Below are 20,914 nucleotides of genomic sequence, written 5' to 3' on the forward strand. Positions count from 1 at the left end.
CCCCCCAAATGTATTAGAGTTTCCCTAGATGGGTAACATAATGACCATTGTTTCTCATAATGTCAAATTTTTGGCATAACAACATCATCTTCTGTTTCCTTGACTGATTTGTTTGATAAAAAGATACTCAAATTCATTTAGTGGAAAGCCAGAAATACAGACCTTAAAATTTCTCATCACAAGAAAAAGAATGTGTAGCTGTGTGTGATAATGGCCATGAACTACACTGTGGGGCTCATTTTACATTTATACACCAGCATCAAGTCATTATATGTTGGATACCTTCAACTAATACAATGTTCTGTGGGAATTATATCACAATAAACTGGGGAAAGAAAGTGTTTAAATGTAACCTTGAAATCAGGAAGCTATTGGTTGTTAAAATGCAGAATCAAATTCTTCCTCAAACACCACTTTATAGAAAAAAAAAAATTTTTATTTTAAAAAGCACATAGTTCATTTATGCTCTTTAGTAGGCTATGTTAACGAGCCTTGGAAAACTCTGAAATGGTTTTCTGTCTTTTAACACAGCAACAGCTCCCAAGAAGAGCTAATGCGGGCTCAGAGCCACAGTGGGTTAAATGTCTGAGGCTTGGAAGCTTCAAGCTGCTGAGAGAAAGCTGTTTTCCACCCTGGGTGTGAGAGTTCTTAACAGAGTGCTCCCCCTTCCCCAGCAATGCTTGAAAAAATAACTCGGCAGGAGGCAGGAAAACAATAAGAAAAAAGTGAAAACAGCTGAAATAACGTAAAATAAAAAATAAATACAATTCCCTGCTCTGGGCTGTGCAGTGTGCTATGGCCTTCGACCAAACGTCACACAGTATTGTGCAGCCTGGGGAGGAACAGATCCTGTGGAAATCCCAGGCTGCAGCCGCATTCCAGGGTGACAAGAGCAGATAGGTGCAACCAGCTGAGGGGAGCCTGAAACTAAAGAACCATCAGATAATTCTTCCTTCCCCCCCTCAATAAGCCCCAGTCGCTCTCTCACACTATGCTGCTCAAAGGAAAAACAGGCTTTACCGTCACCATTCTCAGGAGCACGTTTCACAGACCACATCATATAATTCACCGACCTGGCTCTTTAACACTAAAATCACTGGCATGCATGGACCAACGTTTAGAAACCTTTTTTTCTCTCTCTTTTTAATGACTTTATTTATTTGTCAGAGAGAAAGAGAGAGAGAGTGAGCATATGTACACAAGCAGGGGGAGCGGCAGGCAGAGGGAGAAGCAGGCCTGATGCAGGACTTGATCTCAAGACCCCGGAATCATGACCTGAGCTGGAGGCAGATGCTTAACCGACTGAGCCACCCAGGTATCCCCCCTTTTTTCTCCACTAACAAGCTCTGTGGGAACATCTTTTCTTCTTAAGACAGTGTCATCTCAATAAGAAGTTAAATTCATCAGGTTTAAGGGGGACCGGCACCCCAAACCCACAACAGCAAGGCAGAGCCTCCTTACTTTTATAAATGGAACAATCAGAAGGAGCTTAAGTTATCTGCAGAGGATATAGAGTTAATGCCTAAATAAAAAATGCTTGAGAAAATTAGAAGTGAAATGAATGCCTTTTGAGCAACATGTAAACCTAACCTACACTTCCTCGAAAACATAACTGCAGTCATTGATATTTACATAAAATTACACATAATACAAAAAGATGGGCTGGTATTTAATTTGCACTGAAGGCTTATATTTGATAGCTGTTTATACTTTGATCAACTTTTTTAAAAAAGATTTTACTTATTTATTCAACAGAGAGAGATCACAAGGAGGCAGAGAGGCAGGCAGAGAGAGGGGGAAGCAGGCGCCCCGCTGAGCAGACAGCCTGGTGTGGGGCTCGATCCCAGAACCCTGAGATCATGACCTGAGCTGAAGGCAGAGGCTTAACCCACTGAACCACCCAGGCACCCCCTTTGATCAGCATTTTTTTTTTTTAATGTGGGGAGGTTTTTTTTGTTTGTTTGTTTTTAAGATTTTATTTATTTATTTGACAGAGATTACAAGTAGGCAGAGAGAGAGAATGGAGGAAGCAGGCTTCCTGCTGAGCAGAGAGCCTGATGCGGGGCTCCATCCCAGGGTCCTGGGATCATGACCTGAGCCGAAGGCAGAGGCTTTAACCCACTGAGCCACCCAGGCACCCCCTTTGACCAACATTTTAAAAGGACATGTCATATGTAAAATTAAGGCAGTGACACAGAAGGATCGAGATGGGTGTGAACCTAAACAGAAGCTATGAATAGGAATGAGCCACACCAGATAGCAGGCTAAAGGGCAGGACGGAGATGACGTAGGCATGCCACATTCACCTCGGTGGCTGCCATGGGGTTTAAATGAGAAACCGAACCACCCCTTTTCTCGTTTCAAGTGAAGAGCTTGCTCATTTGCAGAAACCTGATACTAAATTCTTCATGTGAGGGAAAGACCGAGTTAAGGGGCTTGAGGAATTTCAGCTGGGGTTAGAGACAAAGAACCGTGGCCCACTTCCAACAAATAATGGCCTCTCTCCAAATGAAAGAGTTTCAAAACTCCCCAGCCCGTGGTAGGGAAACTAGAATTTAAAAGCTGCTCGTTTTCTGAAATTGTTGAGAAAACAGATCATGAGGAGTCCAGACTTTTGTAGGCCACTCTAGAAAACAGATCAAAGTCCTACGGCCACAACTTGTTCCCCCAACTGATCATAATTAAGTCTTTTAAATATGATACTTTAACCCTAAACCAGTTACCGAGGGCTACTGTAGCGTGCACGACATTAGCAGCTGTAATCATTTCCAGCCAAAATGAGAGGTTCGAAGATCAGTGATAATGACAGTTGAGTCTGTGCTCAAATAACAGAGTAAAGACACCCATGAAATTTATTAGAGCCTGTCACACTGCTTATTAATTTTATTGGCTTGATGTCAGCATCTGTGGCTACCCTACAGTTAACAATGAAGGATCAATTTAAAAGTTTTGCATTGAAAACAATTATTCTCCACGAAGATCAAAGAGTTCACGTGCCTGGGAGAGGGATGAGGCGGGGAGAGACGCACAGGAAAGAGGTTTCTACTGGTGGACAAAAATACCTATTATGCCATTTTAAATTCTCCCTATTTATCTTCTAATCTCTTTCTGTCCTTAGGATCTCCTTAAGATTGCAAGATTTGTGCGTGGGTGTCCTCCACACATTAACTTTTTTCATTGCCGGTAATGTCTGTTATTGAAAACATCCAAGTAAAGACTAACTCGGTGCCATTTCAAGTGTGGCAAATGGAAAAGGAGCCAGTATGCAAAGTGTCAAGGAATTCAGGGCAGAAATTGAGAGTAAGCGCGTGGAAACTTACAGCCTTTTCACAGAATGAGATCCGCTGACTCTACTGATCAATTTGGGCTTGCATTTTGCACGCCTGATTTCTTCTATTTCCTTTTCCTAGCAATTCACTTTTTATTGTATTTTCCAAATGTGTCAGTGTGTGGCTGGCTGACAGAGAACGCACGCACGCGCGTGCGCACACACACACACACACACATTTCCCTGTCCCTCAGCCACAGAAAGAAGCGCTGGTCTAGGCAGAAATGCTGGAGAAATGGACAGAACTCAAATTCACATTTAAACTCAAATTCAATGTTCCTGAGAGTTTGCCTTATTTCTCTGAGATGCCTAGAGAATTAAATTAATGTCCTGCCTCCTTTTCCCTTCTTCCTCTAAAATAACATTTAAGACGTTTTTAAATTATAACCTTTTGGACATAATGAAGATAAACCACAAGAGGGAAAGAAATACTGATTTAGAACTATAAGTTTCTTCATACTTCACATCCCTTTGACGCTTTCCCGCGCCCCCCTTTCTTGTCGAGGGTCTGCGGTGGAGACAAAAAGATTCCATTCCTAAATCTTCTTGCGGACATGTCAAAGTTCGACCCTACTGGGTTTATAGTTTTTATTCTTTTTGGTTGGTTTTTCTCTTTTTAGCGCTTCCAAATTCCAAGCCCTTGGATATAACTCCTACGTGAGACTTCTTCTTCTTCTTCTTTTTTTTTTTGGTTTTTATTTTGAAGGAAGAATTTTTTTCTTGTTTCTCCAACTCCTCCACCTTTTCTAGAATGTAGTCATCTGTTTATCCCCAAACCTGCCCTCCAAATGCCATGTATTAGGCTAGAACGCCACTGACACCACAATAACTTAGATTTGTCTATCAATTCACAGTTTAAAAGCCTTCACATTCATTCATACAAAACCTCTTTCCCCACCCCCCTCTTTTTTGAGGACACAAGAATGTGTGCCAAGTTCTGTTTTACAAGATAGGAATTTAAAAAAAAATGAATAAAACATGATCCCTCCCCCCTAAGGAGCTCCCTGTGTAGTTGAAAGACAAGTGTAAACAAGTAAGTACAATACAGTGTTTAGGCCACTTGGCTGATAAATATTCAGCACTGGGAGAAAAATGGGGGTCGGGGGCAGAGAAAGAAGCGGTTGATTCCTGGGCTGGGAGAGGCTTTCTAGGAGGTGCGCGCGTGGAACTGAGCCTTGGAGGGGAAGCAGCAGTCTGGATGGAGGGCAAGGGAAGAGAGGACATCCAGGAAGTAGAAAAGTGCAGACAGAGGCACAGGGTTGGGTATGTGGCCTGTGGGCAGGACCCTTAAAGGTGCAGAGCTGGGCTGGGGGAGTCCGCCCCAGGTGCATGCGCACTTGGGCCCTGGAGGTAGGCTGCAGGCACCGTGAGGACAGGGCTGATGGAGGGGGACGGTCCATACTCTGTTGGTGGTGGCAACCACTGAAGGTGGTGAAGAAAACAGAACAGAAGCTGTAGAACGGGGGTGTGGGGGGGTGTGGGGCAGAAAGGTGGGGGGGAGCAGTAAGACCAGCACAGCAGGTTGGGTAAACCCAGATCAAGCTCTTCAGGGTCCTCCAGAGAGGCAGGAAGGAGAGAAAGGTTGCAGTCAAGGGTGGGAGACACAGACAGAGTCACAGGGTGAGGGACATTGTTGGCTTTCAGGATGGAGAGGCCAATGGCTGGCTGCCCCAAGATGGGGCACTTTGGCATGAAGGCTATTTTGAGTTAAAAAGCAATCAGAACCTGGGGTGCCTGGGTGGCTCAGTCGGTCAAGCATCTGCCTTTGGCTCAGGTCCTAATCTCAGGGTCCTAAGGATTGAGACCCGCGTCCGTCCAGGCTGCCTGCTCAGCGAGGAGTCTGCCTGCCCTCCCCCCCACCTCAACCCAGCCCCTATGCTCTCTCTCACTCTCTCAAATAAATAAAATCTTTTATTTTTTTTTTAAAGCAATCAAACCCCAGCAGTTTCAGGAAAAAGTCTTTACCCCACTCCCTCAAATGCCTAAAAGGAACTTAGAGAGAGGACCCACTCCAGAAAGAGCTATGGCCATAGATAGCTCCATTATGATAGGAACTAGGTATGGCAGACAGGGAGGGACTTAAGCAAGGCCACTTTGAGCAAAGTCCTCTCCTCGTTCCATTGTTTCTTTTCTGAGTGGCCCAGCAAATATTTGTTTACCCAACATTCCCTTTTTTTCTTCTTCCTGTAAATTGGATTCCTTTCCTTGGAAGCCCCAGACCCTTGCCCCCTTCTCGTTAGTTAGTTCAGGTTGACTTATAGACCGGGTTGTGCCTGTCTTTGGAATTTCCGTGTCAGTCTGTACATACGCTAATAAATCTGATTTCCTCCTATTAATCTGTTGCATGTCAATTCGATTCTTTGTCTGGCTGGAAGGACCTTGAAGGGGACAGGAATGCTTGCTCTTCGACAAGGAGACGGGAGTCTATGCCTGCCTCTCGCCTTCCACGCTGAGCAGGAGCAGCGCTGTTCTCCTCAGCCCCAGGAAGACCTTTTCTTATCCTCGCTGGTGGTGCGTGAATTAAAAGGCAGTAAGAGGGGCGCCTGGGTGGCTCAGTGGGTTAAGCCGCTGCCTTTGGCTCAGGTCATGATCTCAGGGTCCTGGGATCGAGTCCCGCATCGGGCTCTCTGCTCAGCAGGGAGCCTGCTTCCCTCTTTCTCTCTCTGCCTGCCTCTCCGTCTACTTGTGATTTCTCTCTGTCAAATAAATAAATAAAATCTAAAAAAAAAATTAATAAAAATAAAAGGCAGTAAGACCAGACCCTCATCTCCCCATCCATTTGGCATCGGCATGGAGAGAGCTGGAATGTTCCCTCCGGGGAGAGGACCCACCAGCTCTCCTCCTTCCTTCGGACTTCCCTTGTCAGGGGGCTCGTGAGGTAAAACTGACCCAGGGCTGCTCCTGGTAGCCGGGCCTGCAGAGGCCTTGGCGGGGCGGTTCTAGGCCTTGTTGGCTGGCTGGTACGCCGGTACAGAGCTGCCTCACGCCCAGATAAAACACGCGAAAGCACCTGGAAGGATCTGTGGTAAAAAGGAATCAAGGCAAATATATTTTGGCCTCACTCACAGCGACAGGAGGACTTCTTGCGACTCCATCCGGCTCATTTGGTTCCTCTTAGGGTCAAAGCTCTGAGAAGAAATATGGGTTTTATTCTCCAACCACTGTGGACCCAAATAGTGCCCACGGGCATATCATGATGGGTATGATGGGTTCCGAATCACCGGCCTGCCCCTGCCCCACTCCTGTACTTCCTCTCCCCCTTCCTGAGAGACCTGAGAGGCAGGTGGCAGCGTGGGCGCAAAGATGGCCTCGGCTTTCAGGTGTGTGAAGACAGAGGTAACTGTAGGACAGCTCTGAGGAGAGGAGTGTCTTGCACAGAAATCTGGGAAGAAAACCGGCAGTCTGCTTAGAAAGCTCTATGGGGAGCTACAGTGTGTGGCGCTGTGGTCAGCCTTTGGTTTCGGTGACAGTGACAGAAAAGGGGAGACCAGAATGTTTTCCTGTGCTTCTTTGGGGCCCAGGACCACACCAGGCAGCTAACCACACAAAAGCAGCTTTGACGTAGCTCAGTGTCTGCAAATTGTAAGCTGGGTGAGGGTCAGCAGACCAGGGCACTCCTGGGAAGTCTCCTCTGGCCTTGAGGGCACCACAGGGCCCTTGCAAAGGAAACGAGAAGAGTTAAGTGTTGAGTGCCAGGCCAGGGGCGGCGCGGGGTGCCGGGGCTCACGCAGATGAGACCGCAGCCGAGTGGGAGCGGCAGTGAGGGGTTTCGGTGGGGTCCCGAGCTCGCGGAGGGCGGAGCCTGGCGAGCCCCCACAGTCTTAGGGAACCTGAGTGAGGATAATTGAGTCCTGAGTGCAGGAACCAGACAGAACTGCAAACTGAGTTGGAAGTGGGTGAGAGGAATATCCGTTCTGAGACGTTGGGCTACCCAGGAAGAAGCAGTAACTGGAAGACATGTAGAGCCAAGGAGGATTGCCTGATGATGGATCTGTTCCCCCCACGCCGACACCGCCACCCCACGCTTGCACGCGTCCACCCGTGCGCCCATGCACACGCCCCCGCATGCACCCCACACGTGCGTCCATGCACCGTGAACAGGACGGGGCTGGGTGGAGAGAAGGAGAGAGCCAGGACTGGGGACAAGGTAAGAGGCGGAGGAGAGGAAGAGAAACCCATCTCCTGGGGGGTCCGGGCTGGGAACACGGTCTCTCTGAGTGGGGGACGGAGTGGCCCAAATGACATGGCTCAGCTTCATTTTTTGCCATAGAAAAACAAAATTCTAAGGAGTCAGAGCATAGGAAGTAAAACGTTCCCTGTCCCGCCTCAAGGACCTTCCTGTTCTGCCCAGAAGTCACTTTCCAGCAGTAACTGCGGTTAATGATGTGGTATGCGGGTTATCGGCTCTGCTCTGGTGCATAATTACATCTGTCAGAAAGCAGATTGAGGGGCGCCTGGGTTGCTCAGTTCTTAAGCATCTGCCTTTGACTTAGGTCATGATCCCAGGGTCCTGGGATGCAGCTGGGCATGGGGCTCCCTGCTCGGCAGGAAGCCTGCTTCTCCCTCTCCTACTTCTGCGTTTGTGTTCTCTCGCTCACTGTGTTTCTCTCTGTCAGATAAATAAATAAAATCTTAAAAAAAGAAAAAAATGAGATCTATGCTTGATTCACAACTTTGTTTTTTCTACTTAATGTATATAAATGCACATGATTCCTAGATGTCAAGAGAATTCTCATTCTTTATAGTGGCCGCATTGTGTTCCATCCAATAGCTTATTATAATGTACTTAATGGAGACTTTGGGGGGGCCCATTCTATGTGTGGGTTTCCGTATTAAGCAGGTGCATCTGGAAACAGGTAAGATGTGATCCCTGTGTTCCAGAAGAAAGACATGCGTACATCATGCAGAGTATGACAATGTGAGGGTTATAGGAATTATTTACAAGTGCTGCTATAATGAAGGAAATCCTTCATCTTCCTTCCAAAGAAGCCACTAATCAGGGTTTCTGGTAAAATCTCCCTCTGTAGCCTGCAGATAAAGTATCAGAAGTCTAATCTTCCAGTTGATCTCTTTTCTCTTATTTCTCTGACCACATCCACAGGGAGGAAGGTACAGCCAAAGAAAGGGGAGCTGGGGGTCTCTGGCCACTTCATCAAGCTGGAAACAAAGCTCTTATTGTGGGCACAGTGTTTTCCCTGAGTCTATATAACGGAGCCCGCACACAGTGGAGAATGGCCCTGAAAATGCAATATATCACCATCAAGGCAAACTCTTTCTGCCAAGTTTGTTGGGGGTGGGGATGGTGTGGGGGGAGGGGACAGAAACGGGAATGGGGAGGAGCAGAAGTGGGGAAGAGAAGGGGGAAGTAAAAGGGGAGTAGAAAATAAAAGAGGGGAAAGGAGACAGGGAGAGCAGGAGAGGAAGACCACAGGCGCTAGGGGGAGGGGGAGCGGAGGGGGGAGAGTTCAAAGCAGCTTCTGTTCCTGGTGCGATATCAGTTCTCATTCAGTTTTCCTAACTGATGGTATAGAAGCTGATCTTAACTGGCAATATATGAAAGTCAGAATTAATGGCTCTGGGATATTTGAGTAAAAGAATCATAAAAAAAACCCCAAAAAACAAAAAACAAAAAAATGGGAGCTTTCAGCCTCATTTACCCAGCATAATACTTTCAACACATAAGACATCAGTAAAAAATGTCAGGAATGGCCTTTCTTGCTAAGCTGTGACAAATGATACAGCCTGTTCTGTCCCCTCCATTGTTTGGCATCTCCCTCCTGAGATAGGGAGCTAGGAGGTTCCTCTCTGGAAGGAGACGGAACAGCTTGCCCAAGAGAACAGGGGGAGGGAACTGAACTGGGCTGGTCTTCCCAGAACAAGAAACTTAGTGGGGGCAGAGAGGAATTCTGTTAAAAACAGCAATGTGGAGTAGAAAGAGAAATAGATCTTTGCTTAAAGACAACTGGGTATATTTGTTTGGTTTTTCCCCCAAAGACCTTAAGCAGAAAATACACATGAACTGGCAGTCTACGGGAATCGAATGATTGAAGAAACTGGATGAACATTAACATGTTAGAGTTCTTCAAGAAACTGCACGCCCATTTTTTTCCTGTGCTTCTGACAACCGTTACGAAAATCAACGGTCTTTACTTCATGTTGACATCCAGAGGAAGAATTTGATGTATATAAGTGTATATAAATCTAAAAATGTCATACAAATTTAAAAAGTCTGGTGCAAATATAATGCTACAATTAATTAATCTCTTATTGTACCTAGTTAGAAAAGTTCTCACAAGAGTCCCTTCTGTAACAAAAACATGGCGAGAAACTTAATTTTCAATTGGCTTTGTTAAATATTTATTTTTAAAAACCGTGTTTAGAGTTTTCAAATCACATTGGCAGCATTCTCATATGTAAAAGCTCTTCTTAAAAGAGGGGAGGTGGACACATGCCCGTGAAGGAGTCTTTCTCACACCGAGATAGCTTTCCATACTTATTTGAAACCCACCATTGCTTTCGGTTTTGCTGTACTATTCAATCCCATCATCATTTTTTTTTAATTTCTTTATTTGACAGAGAGAGAGATCTCAAGTAGGTAGAGAGGCAGGCGGGAGGTGGGGGGGGGGGAAGCAGGCTCCCCACTGAGCAGAGAGCTCGATGTGGGGCTTGATCCCAGATCATGACCTGAGTGAAGGCAGAGGCTTTAACTCACTGAGCCACTCAGGTGCCCCTCCCATCATCATTTCTAACAACCAAAAAAGAGTAAAGCATTTCTGGGATAACCCACGTGCTTACTGAGTATGTATTCATGGAATGTACGTTGAACATCTTCAGAATGGGCAACCAAAGAATTTGCCAGAACCATCTGGAATGAAGCGCACCAGCAACATCCCAGCCGGTGCCAGTGAGACAGGAAAGTGAAAGAAGTTTATTGCACACTTCCTCGAGAAGGAGCTCTTCCCCACCCCCATCACCCTACTTTTCTCCAACTCTATCTTTTTGGGTCTTCCTCCTCACCGGGCTAATTTCATACAGCATCATTTTTTACTGCTAAGTTTTACTCTCTGGGTCCCAAGCCAGGGAAGGAAGCAGACAGAGACAATTAGATGTGTCTATAATCCATAAGAAGGAAAATAGCAAAGAGATGTGATGTCTTGGCAAAGCTTTAAGTACCTGAAAATGAGAATTGATTCATCTCAATTATAATCACGGTACTGCTGGTATAATTTGAAACATGGTAATTAAGGAAAATTAAATAAAGCCCAAAGGATTTTGTATATGGGAAAGAAAATAAAATAAAAGATCAGTAAAATAAATTTACATTATTAGAGCATCTGAAGTTTAACGCCTCTTCACTGCTAATTACTATTACGAGTTGTATTACCTTTATATTTATCGCTAGGTACTGAGCTCACTGCCTTATATGTATTATCTCATTTAATCTGCACTACAGCCTAGGGGGTAGGTCCCATTATTAGTTCCATTTTACTGGAAGTTTGGAAAATTTCAACTGTTTCCCAAGGTCACAATGAGAATGAGTGACTGAGTTCCGTTCAAACTGGGACCAGCTGATGCGAGCCTTGGCAGGGACCCCTGCACTATTGCTCCCCAGGCTTTAGTCCTTAATGCAGTATCTTTACACCACAAGAGATGTTTGCTGTTGACTTCATCTGGGGACTCAATGTGATTTTTATTAGGTTTGAAGTAGGAGCCTTCCAAAGACAACCACTCTCCAGGATCCAGACCGTATGTGCATCACTATCCGTCCATTGACACGCCAAGCCTATCTCCTTTGCATGTTCATCAACACGTATCCCTGGGCATGATTCTCCGGCAGCCAAGCACACCAGCTTTCAACCAACTGGACTCTGACTTCCACCGTTGCCGCACACTATACTGTCCCATTCAGGTCACAAGGTCTCCTCGTCCCCCTCCCCCTTGCCAGTCATCCCACAGCCCCACCCCCCCATCACTGCATTCCTCTTTAGAGGCATGACTCGGGGTAGCTCTCCCCAGAGGAACACATGCCTTTCCAAACCGGTCATGTGCAGACCTCACCAACAGATGCTCCCAGATCTCCCAGTACCACGCTACTTTTTAAGTCTCTTAAACTCTACATGATGGAGAGCCTGGAATGCGGAGCATTTAAAAGCGATAGATTTTGGCAATCGCTAGAACATGAAGAGCCATCAGAAATGAAGAGAGAACTAGCAGCTCTGCCAGCGTGGGCTTTGCCACAGGACGAGGCCAACGGATGGGAGTGGAATGTGGGTACATAGGACATGTGCAGGACACACGGAGGAAAGCAAGCTCCCTCACAGGTGCACACAGTGATTGTGGCAGGTGTTCTAGGGCTGCACCTGGGGACGTATCTCAAGGAGGTGGACTTCTGGCATGCTACTCTGCGTGACAGTCAGCCTGGATCATCATCATGGAGTTCTGACTTCCTTCCCCGAGATCTGCACATCCCCTCAGCACGCTGATGGCTGCAAAGCCTTCACTCAACATCAAAATATGGGTGCTTCGGGCAGCAAAAACATTTCCTCTTCACAAATCAAATCACCACCCACACCTCACTCAAAATTCTAGAGGACCAGAAATTATGAAATAAGGACATCGAATAATGGTCCATGAAAACAGAGAGCCAGTTTTGCCAAGGACACATTACTGGTTACTGCACGTGTAACCTGATCACATATTGGACGTAATTAACTATATGATTTATTGATGAGTTGGAACACTTTCTACCCTCTTTTTTTTTTTTTAAGATTTTATTTATTTATTTGACAGACAGAAATCACAAGTAGGTAGAGAAGCAGGTAGAGTAAGAGAGGGAAGCTGGCTCCCCGCTGAGCAGAGAGCCCGACATGGGGCTCGATCCTGGGACCCTGAGATCATGACCTGAGCCGAAGGCAGATGCTTAACCCACTGAGCCACCCAGGTGCCCCTTTTCTATCCTCTTCTACTGGAATGAGAACTATAATATAGGTAATGTTCATAGTAGCGGATCTGTACACAGTACGTGCTGAAGGAGGGTGCACTCGAGGGAGAGGAAACAAGACCAAAGCCCAATCCCATTGGTGCAAATTTACTTGGCACTCTAACCCTGAAGCCGGGTTTCCACCAGGCCAAAAGGCTGGAGGTACCTGAGCAGTATTGAGTCGTGAGCTCAAAAAGCTGGAAGACATTAGCTCAACTTCCCATCGACTGAGTCACACAGTTTGATAATGACCCTCAAGGTCAATCTATTCTATCGGGAACGGCAACGCATGGAGCCTGTGTATGTTAAAATAAAGAGCTGAACAGGGACTGATCTCTCTATAGGCAGTTCTTCAACGCGGACGAATGTGATTAGGCTTTGGTGGCATTAGGTAATCCAAGGGCTAAATATGGAAATGCATAGGCTAAACTGTTCCATTCATTGTACCAAAAACAGTGAGGAGCCCTAAGGACGCATCTCATTGGTTTTCTGGCGACACTGTAGTTGATCTCATCATGGTAGAATCTTAACCAGAAGCTCTGTATGGACACGGAAAGAGCCTGTGCTTGGAGATTTGCAGCAGAACAGAGGGTAGAATGGGGGTGCAGGTGGCCAGCATGATGGGCGCTCCCCAGAAAACCGATGTGCTCAGAGTGCTGGGCCCCCGGAATGGGGTAAATCCAGTGGTCTCCTTCTGTCCTCCTAGGGGCCCCATCTCTATTGCTGCCCACAGGGGCAACTATGGGATTTGGGGAAGACGAATTTTTCTCCTGTCCCAAATCTCAGGCACCATGTCCACGGCCATCTTGGTACTTAGAAGTAAGAAGTTGGGAGGGAGACTGACCTCCTAGGATGACATTTCCTTAAGTGAACTGTCAAGACGTGGTGTGGAATGAATTTCTACAGCGGCCCTTTGCAATCTGAACAGAAGTGGACCCCGTGCTTTCTCTTGTAATAGATGCAGTTTCCATCAGCTGCAAAGCTGCTCTCCCAAGACAGAAGATTTAGAGGAGGACAGAGCATGACATTAGCAAAAGGGGCAGCTGATTCCTCAAGAAGACCTCTGCTGGGGGGGGGGGTAGGGGTGTCCAGATGCTAAGCATGGTGGAAAGTGCCTGGACAACAAGGGCGGGCAGCAGGAGGCCAGGAGCAGCCCCTCCGATGGTTTATTGGCTTTGCTGAGACCCCACTGCCTCAACCTCTGAGTAGGGATAACGCGACATCTGTACCTTGTCTTCATTCTGTGAGCTAAATGCCCAGACCCATCCAAAGAGCTCTGCCAGCTCTAAAGCCCAGCACAGTGTGCCCGCTTCCTCCTCAGGAGCGCAGGGAAGGAGCCAGATTGGAACCCCTTTTGGTTCAAAAGCAAATTAACTCTATCTGTACCGATAGAGTTATAATAATTATATGTTATATATATTATATATAATACATTTATAATAAATATATACATTATAATGGAATTATAATAAAAGTTTCTACCCCCTTTCATCTGCCATAGGAAGGGCGATGTCCTTACTATTGACCATCGCTTTGGGGACAGGGTCTGAAGATAGTTAGAGGAGACACATGCCTACAACGTCTCCAGGACACCCAGAAGTTTCCCAGACCCTGGCCCTCTCACTTGCTCTGTCCACCCAGACAATAAATCCTGCCTTTCCTACCTGACTTGAAGCGCCCCCACCCCCACCAATCCCTGCTTTGGCCTTGGTTTGCTCCCACCATGCCCACTATGTGCGCATCCTCACTCATCTCTCTGTGGGGCTTTGATTCCTCCAACTTTCTGGAATGAAGCCAAATTTGATGTTCTGTTTCCTGCAAACACTGCATTAATGTTCAGCACGGAGGGACGTCCTCCAAGGCCTGCACCCCTGTCTACCTTTCCAGACTCAACTTTACAACTTTCTGGTTCCCGTCCTGCTCTGACCCCCAACCCATAGGTACTCACTCCTGGTACTTCTGGAGAATGTCCCCTGTCTTTACACATTCTGTTTTTTCTGCCAAGACGGCCTCTCCTACTGGCACATCCAGGCTAAGATTCTTCGCAGGAATCCTTCTGGATCCTTCCCACCCCTTGAGGGTCAGGTGCAACTGGGAGCGTTTGCATTTATAATTCCATGAGAAGGGAGGCCAGAGTCAGCAACACACACAGCTCTGCAGGAATGCCTTTGTAGCTCCAGCTCACCCTCAAAACTGACGCCCACAATCTGCAGGTGTTACCCTTAGCTTTCCCAGCTCCAAGGGTCTGCAGAACGAGGGCAGTCAGTTCCTGCCTCGGGAGTCTGTCTGTTAACTTCCAAAAGCCCAGCCAGGAAGGAAAGGGTTAAGGAGCCAAGGCTGCTCTTAAACTCCCTAAGGCTGAAGTTGTATTGAATTGTAACCCAAGCCCGCATTCCTCTCCAGCTCCCTCCACTCCCTTTGTTGTCCCCCAGACTGAGATTTTTTACCACCAACCTCTTGAAGATGCATTTCATTTTCAACTGGCTTCCCACCCACTTAGCACAAGAAAAGAAAACGCTCCCCTAATCCAAAGTAGATTAACTCACACCCTTTGCTCTACCTACATTTGCATTTGGAACGCCACTTCAGAGGTCGCAAAGGGACCCCTGGGTTGCATGATTTATCCCCGGCTTTCTGGAAAACTGGAGGAAAGCTGTGTCTTTTCAGCAGATCTGTGTTTGCAGGCTGCAGCGCTGGCCCTCTCTGCCGAGGCCCCTCCAGGCTCATCTCCCACTTGAAGCTTCTGAAAGGTTAACAGCATAACCTGAAGCCCCATTAGGAAACTGAAGGAACTCTTGTGACATTTCTCTTTGAGCCAAAGAGAAAAAAAGGTTTATTTCAGAAGAAAATATTTTAAAGTGCGGTTTCAAGGAATGGTTTGTTCTGCCTCCTCCCAAGACACACACACACACACACACCCCACACACACCATAATGTCCTTTAGGCAGCTTGCAGAGAAAATTGAGCAGTAATTTTGCCTCAATAGGATTTTGATTTTGCCATTTGCCATTTGCAACCACAGATGTAGGCTGCAGCCTCTCTCCTTCCGGGGCCTGCGTTAGGGTAGAAGGGTGTCAGTGATTCATTATGACTTCTTTCCTATTAGTTTAACAAAATGAAAGAATCTTAACATTTAGAGCAAGCGTTCCATTTCCCTTGGGGGGGGGGGACAGAGGCTTACCACTTCTCATCACACCTTTATTATTTGCTTAATACTTCCCCTTCTCACTTTTCAGGAAGCGTCATCTCACTTTTGTTAATGGATCGGTTGTTGTAGGAGAATCTTTTCTAGGTGTGAAAAGTTCATTGTAGTTAATGAAATTCGGATTCCCGCTACAGCATGGCGAACCTCAGTAGCATTAGGCTGAGTGAAATAAGTGAGACACAGAAGGACACAAATTGTTGGATTTGGGCAAATTCATAGTCAGAAACAGACCGGAGGTTGCCAACGACTGGGGGAAGTGGAACACTGGAAGTCATCATTTAATGGGTACGGAATTCTGTTTGGAATGCTAGGAGAGTTCTAGAAAGGAGTGGTGGTGATGGCTGCCAACATTGTGAATGTGCTTAGTTCCATGGAACTGTACACTTAGAAATGGTTAAAATGGTATATTTGATGCAATGTATATTTTTACTAGAGCAGAAGAGGCTGAAAAAGTCAATTACTGTAATTAGAAAATCACTTTGTTTATGAAGGCCAGGCAGCCGATGGTAGATTTTAGATGCTCTCCCAAACACAAGGGAAGTTTCCTCTTGCTTTTCTGGAACATTGGTAAGGACTTCGATTATGCTCTAAGCCCTAATTCCCAAGTGAAATTCACCAGGGGGACCAAGGTGAGTTCTAGATGGCCTTACATTAGTTGATCTACTAAGGAGTTCCTTCCTCTGGCTCCTTCGTGCTGTCAGCATCCCCCCCCACCTCGCCCCTTGCTGTGGGTGAGGAAACCAAATAATTAAGCTTATTTTAAACATGTAGGGTAAGCAGGCTCTTAGTGAGAGCTGGGGGCTTCTCCTGGGGTAAAGACATAGGAGTTACTGTTTGGTGTTTGAAATAATCTATTTGGGCTGCTCAAAGGACTTGCTTATTTCCTGGTTACATTCTTGAGGGCTAAGGCCGGAGGAGATGAGATCTCCAGTCATCTTCAGATTTCAGCTTTTTTAATTCAACTCATTTATAGAGGATGAAGCTGAGGTCAGAGTGATGGGTGGCCCATAGGCACACAGCTCTGGGACCAGGGCCCAGGCCAACCCTCTGTCCCTTAAATCAATCTCGGCTTGACCTAGCTCAAATCAAGATTCTGAAAATAATTTCCTTCCATGTTGTGACCCTTTCTACTGGAGATGAATTCCAACCACATGTAGGTGCTCCAGGTAAACTCCAAACTATGATGAGACAGAACCTATCCTTTCTTGAACAGCACAGTTAAAACAATTTTCAGAAATAATAACATACATTAACAAACACCACTGATGATACTTTAAAACCTACCAGAAATTCCTGGCCTTTGCAAATAATGCCAATTTTATATTTCTAATCCTATAATAGCAACTCTCATTTGAGGGCTTACTGTGTGCCTAGCATTGTGCTTAGCACTTTGCGGGGCGGGGGAAGCCTTATATATTTTCATAATGATCCTATTATTTCCATTTTAAGGTGAAAATGTAGAGACGTAGGTAAGTCCAGTAACTCGTCCAAGATGACACAGGAAAATGGCAGAGTTAGGATGTGGGTTCAAGTCTCACAGATTTTAGCTTTTCCTCATTTGTTGTATTTTGCAGGGGGTGGGGGCGGTAATTTATGGTGTCTTTAAATGTCGGTTGTTTGCTTTATAACAATGGGAAAGAAAGAATTCCCTTTAGGACTGTAGACCGCAGCATCAATTCCTTTTTGGAATCTGGAGAGCTTCAGAAAGACAGACGTCGCCCCCAGAGAAGTGGATCTCACTAGCCCAGGGGGTGGCTTGGGACAAGACAGGTAACTGCCCCCCAGGGGGTCCTCAGGCTTTCTAAAGCCTCTGCTTTAGAAAAACCCCGATATTTTAGCCGCTCTTCCTAACCAGATTGCTGAAGTGATAGCTTTTAATTGCTCAAATAATAGCCCCTTTGAACCTGTTTATGAGGTTTCCTATCCTTGGTACAAATCTAGCCGATGACCTCTTAATTGCGCGTTCCTCATAAAGACTCTTCTTTCCACTTTACTTTTTCCTATTTTTGAAGTAGGAGTTTTCTTCTAGTGGCTCTTCTTAATAAAACTGGCTTTTGAGGAGTCTCGCTAAGTTTGAATAATAAGTAAATTTGTACACTGAATTAGTAGTCTTCTTTACCTTATACTTTAAAAAAAATTAGGATGCAAACTTCAATCCTGATTTTACTTCAGAACAGGAGTTGGCCAAAAAGGATCCCAGAGGACCAGCCGGACGATTAGCATCAGGGGACCAGCCCAGACATGCTCTTGGGGCTGCAGGAGACCTTCCAAAGCTCCCCGCCACCTGCTCGGGGGGAAAATGGGCCGTTTCACCCCTTGCATTAGACTTGTCCCAAGAAGTTGCTAAGGAGGGGACTCTAACTGTTGCCACTTGTGCCTCAGCTCTGTGGTGGCTAGACACGGAAGAGGCTGGCTCCTTTCTTCACACGTGCCCATGTTGATTTTATGCCCATCAGTGGCCAAGATATAGAAAACTGGGGAATTTCCTATCCTAAAGCAACAGGTCTCTAGGAAATGTCATTAACAAGCACGTGTGAGAACTCTCCTTCGCTGGTCTGTAAGGGGACACTCGCTAAATCTTATGTTTTCCAGTTTTTTCTAACTGAAATGGCCAGGAGACAGGACCTGGGTACGGTTGTGGCGCTGCCCATACTTAGCCTCAGGGTCTCGGTTTGAGTGGCTATCAGCTGTGGGGCGCTTGGGCATTTTATGGGCTTTACCTCATTTAATCCTCACTCGTCCTAAGAAGTATCCAGTATCTCTTTCTTTTCAAGATGCAGAAACTGTGGGCTTACAGAAGTTTAGTAAGTGCTTAAGATCAAAGGTAGTGACAGCTAGGATTTGCATCTCCCTGGGGAAATCACTTGGTTCTCCAAATCTCTATTTCCTCACCCATAAAAATGACTGGGTAGAACGAGCTCATTCCTTCAGCAGCTAGTTAGGGAGGGTCCATGGAGAGTCAGATACAGTGCTGGGAGGAGAGGAAAAGAAAGGGAGCAAAACATCCCAACACACCCCACCTCTTGCAGAATCGGCGGTCAGTTAGAGCACCAATTTCCTGGTTCTGTGATTTGCTGTGATTGCACTTAATATAAATCCTACACAACCAAAAACAGTCTAAGTGTCCATCAACAGATGAATGGATAAAGAAAATGTGGTCTAGACAGACACCGAATATTACGTAACCTTAGGTCCTTTATTCTTAACTAGGAATAAAATTCTGCTGCAGACTGTATAGTATGGATAGACCAAGAAGACATGAGCTAAATGAGATAAGGCAATCACAAAGGGACAGATGCTGTATGACTCCACTTACATGGGGTACCTAGAGTAGTCTAATTCAGAGGTAGAAAATGGAATGGCGTTTGTGGAGGCTGAGGGAGGATGGGATGGGGAGTTACTGTTCAATGGGTACACAGTCTGGGTTGGCAGAGAAGTTCTAGACAAGGATCGTAGGGATGCTTGCACAGCCATGTAAAGGTACCCAGTGCCACTGAACTGTCCACTTGAAACGGTAAATTTTAGGTATATCTTTTGATAAATTTTGATAAATGATAAATTTTATATATATCTTACCACAATTTAAAAAAGAGATAAAAAAAAATTCTAAGCAAGCTACTATACAGAGCAACCCTACACCTCTTAAGCGGCACAGTAATCTTGGTAGACAAAGGAGAAACCAAAGACGTGAATGATGGGAAAACAGTGAACTACTACGCTGTGCTGGGCTGACAAGTCGTGCATCGGCCCGAGCTACCTTTTCCTCTTCTAGGTGTTAAAGAGCAGGGTTGTACTTGGCTTTGTGCTTATCATATAATCTGGGTAAATCCATCTATGTGATGAGTCTCACAAGGTGCAAACATCTCTGGGAGATATTTCTGGCCCTGGGAAACTTCTTCCAACTGAAGGTTGGTTTGTTTAGAGCATAATTTCCTGAATTCTGTAATTTTCTACCCACTCAGTCTAATTGAATATTTAAGATGGCACACATCCAAAAGGCAGCATGATTCTAACCCAACTGAACAGGACCTGTTTTAGCAAATCTTCAATAGAATTTTGCCCACGGGCGGTCTTTGAAATATACGAGCAGTTCTTTCAGGAGACCAGTAATAATGGCTACTCAATCACTTGAGTTAATTCAAGTTTCTGAAATGCCTTTTTATTAAAAATCAAAATGTTGCCTCAAAAGAAAAGCCTAATAGAACGGGAAGGACCTTTTTGATTGCTGGTATTTCTAGAAGTGCTTGATCATGTGAAAAAAATGAATGTACTCAGGTCTGTGTAAAGGATAATTTCTGTTTTCTTCCCCCCACCCCCAACTGCATGATGAGGCTATACTTTCCTTTAATACGTTGTCTAACTGAATGGGCCAGCGTAGGTAGAAAATCGCATTCCAATTTTAACATCAGAAACACACTAACATTTACCCCTTAGATTTAAGGTGTACGAAGAGTTTCATAGACCAAGAAAATGTATCGTCTGTGTAAGAACGTTCGGCCACATCGGCACATCCTTTCAGTAAAAGTTCCTACAACTACTTGTGTTTATAAGTAATCATATTTGTTGGTTTGAGATTAGGGTAAACAAGAAGTCCACTGGTTAGTTTCCAGAAACATGAATGCACTGTCCAACTGCTAAGTGAATTTGAAATTCTTCCAAACCATTTTTTCTTAGAAGGTGGAACTGAAAAGGTCTTTAAGGATATTTGTCATAGTCTTTATTAGTCTCATTAAAGACAAATGGAAGGCCATAGTTTTTGACAGCAGGAATACTGTTCTTCAATCTTACACTCTGAACAAAGATCGGGGGAGGTCGGTGGGGAAACTTACTTGACCTAGTAAATCAGAGTGAGGTCATAGTACTTCAAAGAGTAAGTACAGTCAGTTCTGCTATAACGTTTGTTTTGAAAATATTAATTTGTTCCCAACGTGATTAATACAAAGGAAAAAATATATATATATTTTAGATTTTCTTTGTTGGAGAGAGAGAGTGTTGAAACAGGGGGAGCAGCAGGCAGAGGGAGAAGCAGGCTCCCCTTCTGAGCAAAGAGCCTGACGTAGGACTCCATCCCAGGACCCTGGGATCATGAGCTGAGGGCAGATGCTTAACGGACTGAACCACCCAGGCATCCAGCAAAGGAACAATTTGCACTTAATTCAAATTTCCTAACTTTGCCTTTGCTTATGCAGGATTTCATCCAAGAGAAACACTAAGTGAATGCAAAAAATGCCCCCAGTTCCGGGGCACCACACAAGAATACAGAAACGCTCACACTCAACCCAAACCAGCCTCCAAGTGAACTCAGTCCACCTGTGCCGGCTTCGTGTGCCACGCCCCTCCACGTCAGGTAACCTCACTTCAAAGTAACTCCTAAATGGCAACCCTCTGGATGGTTTCCTCT

The 20,914-nt window shown here is 45.5% G+C and overlaps 1 protein-coding gene across 3 annotated transcripts in view; it reads right to left on the reverse strand.

Moving 5' to 3' along the window:
• The window catches only part of PLEKHG1 (pleckstrin homology and RhoGEF domain containing G1), a 216,491-nt gene that overhangs the window by 55,762 nt on the left and 139,815 nt on the right, over positions 1 to 20,914 (reverse strand). The gene's annotated exons all lie outside the window — the stretch shown is intronic.

Source organism: Mustela putorius, unplaced genomic scaffold (assembly GCF_011764305.1).
Source record: "Mustela putorius furo isolate JIRA1106 unplaced genomic scaffold, ASM1176430v1.1 tig00000450_pilon_pilon_pilon, whole genome shotgun sequence".
NCBI classification, from domain to species: Eukaryota; Metazoa; Chordata; class Mammalia; order Carnivora; family Mustelidae; genus Mustela; species Mustela putorius.